A 6,548-nucleotide genomic window follows, 5' to 3' on the forward strand; every position below is an offset into this window, starting at 1 on the left:
TTGTTTTGGGGGGTAGGATTAGGGTTAAGGTAAGTGTGTTTGTGTTTGGAACTGTTTATGTAAATGTCCAAGAGTTACTGACCTTAGGGTTAGGGTGTGGGTTAAGGTAAGTGCATATGTTTTAAAATGTTTACTGTTTTTTTTTTTTGTTAGATGTATGGTTGGGTTACGTGCATATGTGTATTTAATTATTTATTGTTTTTGGGGGGGGTATAATTAGGGTTAGGGTATGTGTGTATGTGCTTGGAAGTGTTTAATGTTTTTTTGGGGGGGTTGGAACAGCTATTTCTTTCCCTAGGAAAGAAATCGCTGTTCTGTGGTTTTGACATTTTCAGCATTTGCTGAATATGTGTCGATGTAACACTGTTTGCTGTTTTCAGCATTCGGTGTTATAATATAAACCCATGATATGAGAATGAATAAAAAATATGTAAGAGTAATAGCAATTCGTGCATATACCAATATGACAACCGGAAAACAGTCATTTGAAGAAATCATAAAATTGTGTTTGTAAATATACCAACTGTGATGGTAAGGAAATTTTGTTGAAACCTGAGAAAAGAAAAGGGAGAATAACACACAACATATTAAGATGTTACAAGATTTCATAAAATGTGCAGATTTAAAAATAGGAAAGAATAAAGAATGTACAGATAAAATGAAATTATTAAGACTGAAATTGATTATATAATTTATTCTAAAGACGTGAAAGAAATAATGGGTGGGCATAGATGTCAGAGTTTTCAGATCATAGAACAGAATGAGCTTGATTAGGGAAAGGCAGTGAATTAATAAAGGAGGAAAAAGGATAAAGAGATTAATTGTGGAGTATAAAAAGCAGGAAGAAATGATAGAGAAAGAAATGTTATGGAAAGAGCATAATACAATAAGACAATTTTATTAAAATTGGACACAGTGGTGGGTAATATATTAGCAGAAGTTTAAAAAATATATTCAGAAGCAGAAAGAAGAATAAAACAAAATAAGATGGCATTTAAAGAAACTTTATGGAATTATAAGAAAGAAGTAGAAAAGGAAGTGACAAGATAAGGGAAATAAAAAAGCATGTATATGAAAAGAATAGAGGAAAAAGTAAAATGATGTTAAATAGGCAAAGATTTTTTCTTCTGAAAGGAAAGAAAGAGGACAGTTTCTCTTATTTAGAAAAAGTAGTAAAAATGAGAAATGGAGGCATCAATGCTATCAAAGATGGCAAAGGAAATATAAATGCAAACAGAAAGATATTGTAGAGAAAAAATGTATGAAAAATATGAAATGGATTGGCAAAACGAATAGAAAGTTAAAAAATATCTGCACAAATAAAGATTTTTTAGAAAATGGTATAACAATAGGAAAAAATAAGAAGGTGATAAAAGAAGGTAAGAATGAAAATCTGTCAGTATTAGATGGCATAAGTTATGAGTATTATAAAGAAAAGAATAAAGATAGAAAGGCATTCAAAAACTATTAAATGAATGGACAAAAAAGCAATAAAAGATAAAAGAAATGTTTTGAAAAAATTTGTGAAGAAGATATTTCTGGATAATTTTCTCAGACAAATTACCAGGGAAAGGGAATATGAAATATAAGGTTATGGAGGCAAGTCAATGTGTTGACTGTGGTGATGAAGAAACAATAAAACATTGTTTTTTTTGAATGCAAAAAGAATAAAGAATGTTGGGAAAAGTTTAAAAATTAATATAGATGGGAAGTGTTTAAATGTATAAATATGAATATATTATATGGAAAGTATGATAAAGTAAAGAAATGTGATATAGATAAATAGGATAAAGTACCATTTGTAACAACATGGATGTTGTGGAAAAAAGAATCTGAGAATTTGTTGTACAATAAAAAAATGGAAGAGGATGATGTATTAGCTGAAATAAGAAGATGGTTGTGGAAGAAAGTAGAAGGTAAATATAAAATAAAAATAATGACTCAAAACTTTTTAGTTGAGTTCTTTTGTGTTGATACTTGTAAATCTTTTATGCATCAATGTGAAAAAATGAGTATGTAAATAATTAAAATTTTTATATGATATAAAGTGAATGTCAGTGTTAATAAAGCACATCTGTACTCTTTTTGATAGGTGCAGTGGGATCTTTACATCCACCTGAGCTACCACTAGCTCAAGCAGATGGGACCTCGGTTTAACATCTTATTCAATCTGGGTGTGCATTGACTTCAGGGATCAATCTTGGTCTGTATTTGTTTACAGTGATGCTGTCCCATGATGATGATACATAGACTGCACTGACTACCTCTCTGGTATTGTATTGTATTTAAAATATTGATGTTTTGGCATGGCATTGCTTGGATCCATGCTAATCATCTACCCTTATTTTTCACAGAATGTCCAGATTTTTACTTCATATTTTTAGTCTGCTTCTCATATAATATTTGAATTTTGGCAAATCTCTGAGAATTGAAATCACTAAATAATAATACACATTTAAATTTCAGGCTTCATATCCTTTGGAAATGCATGCTAATGCAAATTGTGTTATTCTTGCAACTTTCTATGTTTATAACAGCAATGTTTAAAATCTGTCCCTATTTTGGGGGTTTTGTCCCCAACCTCCCCCCCATTATTTGGCTTTGTCCATATTTCTTGTGCTTAGCAGGTTGAAAGATATGGCTGAGTGCATCTTACTTGAAATAACTAATCATTCCTTCCTAATTATCATGTGTAAAGTATCCTATAACCATGAGACTGCTAGTGGTTCATAGTGTATGACATAGACACACAAACATCTGGTGTTTATTTTCTGACAAACCAAGTTTTGCAGCTCTCAGAAGTATGACCACAATCGTTTCAAGAGTGCACCACCTTTGTTTTAAGAAGTCCCTGAAGACTTGCATTACTGACATAACTTACTATAATTATTTTAGTCAGATTTTATTATTATTAACACAGTTTCTTCTGTGTAACTTCTGCAGTTGTTTTATTATTATATTATCTGTGGGATTCATAAACAGTCATGTAGGCTGTGCATGAAGCCTACATGATGTTTACATATTAGTGGGATGAGCAGCAACACTGCACACATATGCATACAGCTCATCATTATCACACCTACACAAATACAAGCAAGCTTTCATGGCCAGCAATAGTGTTTGGTGAACAGATAAATGTGCTGAGCAGCACAAGCAGGCCTGATTATGGGCAAACCTGTTAAGCGTGATTGTGTAGACAATACAAAGAGTTACATAAGGCAAATAATGCTTGCTGTACACAGGCAGGGAAAGTATCCTGAGTGTACTGTGCATATAAATAAAACATATTATTTTATTTATTTACATTTGTTGACCGTGAATGTCCAACTGGACGCAGGTCCATTTTCAGCGGAGGCCTGGGGAGAAAAGCTCCACAAATTAAAATATTACAGACATAGTTACAGATGAAGAATCCTAGCAATTAAAATATTACAAACATAGTTACAGATGAAGAAGATGAAGATGAAGTACATTCAGTAGATAACTAGCATCTGTTCTATCCACGAAGTCATAGCAGATATTAACAATTGTTACAATAAGAAGTTACTGCCATATAATAAGTAGATAGGCATGGAAGTATCAGAGCTTGCTGTAATCAAAGGTAGTTTGTGGGGTGGAAGAGAGGTAGAGGGTAGACGAAGTGGGAGAAGTTAGAGGGGAGAGTTACAAGGGCATAGCCAGCATGTTTTTAGGTGCTCTTTAAGTAAAGATTTGAAGTGGGTGCATGATGGTAGAGAGGTTATTGTGGTGGAGGGTGTTCCATAATTTGGCTATAGCGCTGGAGAATAATGCTTCTCCAGCAGTGTTATTGGCTCTAGTAACCTGTAATTGATTTTTGTTGCTGGATCATAGTGGTCTGGTCGTGAGATAGGGTTGGAGTAGATGCTGGAGGGATGGGACTTTTAGAGGATGGTTAACCAGTTTGTGGGCGAGTGCAAGTTGATACCATTGAAGGAGGTGAGGGAGTTCTAGCCAACTTAGTTCAGTAAGTGAGAGATAGTGGTGACTGTGGTAGGATGCCCCAGTAGCGAATTTGGCGATTTTGTTGTATCAGGTCTCGAGTTTATTTAGATCGCATTGTCTTAGGTTGGTATATATTGGAGAAACATAAAGTAGGGTGGAGATAAGGTGCAAATTTGCAACTGAAATCCTAGCTGCTTTGGTGAGGAATTGCTTATTTCTGTATAAGGCTCCTAGTTATTGGTGTTTATGGTCATGGATATGTGAATGTCAAATTTGAGATTGTTGTCTATTAAAGTAAGTAGGGATATGAGACAGCAAGGGCAACTACAATACATGGGTTACCAGATAGGAAAAGTGTACTGAAGTCAATGTGCACAGAAATCAAAGAGATGCATACAGAAATCTATAAGAGCAGAAAGTAAATGTTCAAATTCTAGTAAGATAATTGATGTGAAGGTGCCATAATTAATGGTGGTTACACTTCCTGACCAAATGTAGGTAAATAAAAGCAGACATGATATTATAGGCTGTAACAGCTACACAATTTCACATTGTAACAGAGTGGAATTACATGACATATGAGTGTCATTGACATGCTGAGTTGAGATGACAGTTCACAACATTCATTATGGGATATTTGCACAGTGTGCATTTTGTCAGTATAACATGCTGGAAAATAGGAATGGCTCAGAAGATGCAATCTCCTTTGGCAAGTATCAAACCCATCCCATCAATGTCAACAATAACCTGTGTTTTAACTGTCTGTATCACAGAAATAGACTTAACATATGTATGAGTAGGATAACCCTCAAAGGGAATTATGCACCTCAATATTCTGATGGTTATGTATCCCATACATAGGTGTGTGTGGCATTGCAAATGTGGGTGTGGAATGTGAAATACATAATACCCTTGTGCCAGGCACTCTTGCCTAACACAGTTATTGTGCTGATAGATAAGAAGAAATGCAAACACCAAACTATGATGCACTGTATTCCCTAGAGCTGTGTATTGCTGGCATCTGCCACAGGAGGTAGCAATGGGTATTGTCAGAAACAAATTAAATGAATGTGTAAATTAAGAAAGGATCCCTGAGAATGAATGTCATATCAGCAAGTCAGACTGATGGCAATTAAATGAGTATGCTCATGTGTACACAATTGTGACCATTGTAGTCACAGCAGGTTTCTCTGTAGGTGTGAGCACATACCATCCATGAACTGGCGCACACTCCTGTACACCATGGGACTCAATGCATGTGCCACAGTAGCACACTCACCATGACATTGGCAGAACAAATATCTGTTGTCATGAAATCCAAGGCTATGTTCACGTGTTTGTGCAACATATCAAGGGATAAGACTGATGTGATGTAATGCTTGTTGTTTGACAACTGTACATTTACACAAAATGAAACCCTATGCTTCAACTTAACATCAAGCTGCACAACTCCTACAAATAACAATATGGCTATTAATCACATTCACCACAATGGAACTGTTGTCACAGCTTTTGAACTCTACCTATGTGAACTCATTCAGTTGTACTGTATTTGCCCATACTATAGCGTTGTTGCCTCACAGTTAGACGTTGCCTGTTCAATTCTCAGTTAGAGCATCTTCTGTGTAGCGACATGCGTGAATGGGTGTTCTTTCATTGAAGGTTGTGCATTAGGCCCGGCAAGCCAGTACGTGAAACTCTACTGCCAATCATTAGTGGACCTGAGTTCTGCTGTGGCGACCCCTAACTGGGAAAAGCCGAAAGACACAATCAATCTATCTTCTAAAACTGATGGGGGAGGCTTCTGCCACTCTATACATACACAGTATAATGGGGGGGGGTGTTTTTCATGCAACAGTTAAGGACACAAATGCAAAGAGTCATTCAAAGCTGGTTTGGAACATTTGCTTAAGTACTGAAAAAATCAACACCATAGTGGGATCAATGAATGTGCCATAGTATACATTCATCCCCAGTTGTCATATGTGTGGTTATATGAAAGCATTACATCATGTGTATAAAGCAAGGAATATGTGTCCCTCTAATTACTCAAAAATAATCTTGCTGTATGTCAGACAACATTGCCTAATGCTAGGTATACCCAAACACACGTATAGCCCCCTGTTGTGGTCACTGTGAGGGTAGAACAACAATGCTTTATAATATGGATATAATCTTATATAGGAGCATATGTCTAACATAGGCAACAATATACATTACAAAGTCTCATGTCCTCAGTCCCAAGGAGGCACTTCACTATAACTGCCATGGAATGACAATCTATTCAAATGACAGCATCAGTCTTTAATACAGCCTTTCCAAATAAATGTACAATAAACACTTGTAAGAGGAAATAGCATCTACACATGAACAAACCACATGTGGGTGACAACACTGTTAACAACATGTACACTGACTGTAAGCAGTGATATCAGGATTTGAGCTATATGGCTAACATCACAGGCTTATGAAGGTTTGCTGAAACACAAGCACAAGTACAGATTTATTTGATGGCTGTGACACTGCACATTTCAATGGATGACATCACCATTGCATATTACCTTCATGTTTCTGATAAAACGTGG

The sequence above is a fragment of the Protopterus annectens genome, chromosome 1.part0 (assembly GCF_019279795.1).
Source record: "Protopterus annectens isolate FY-2018-M chromosome 1.part0, PAN1.0, whole genome shotgun sequence".
NCBI classification, from domain to species: domain Eukaryota; kingdom Metazoa; phylum Chordata; order Ceratodontiformes; family Protopteridae; genus Protopterus; species Protopterus annectens.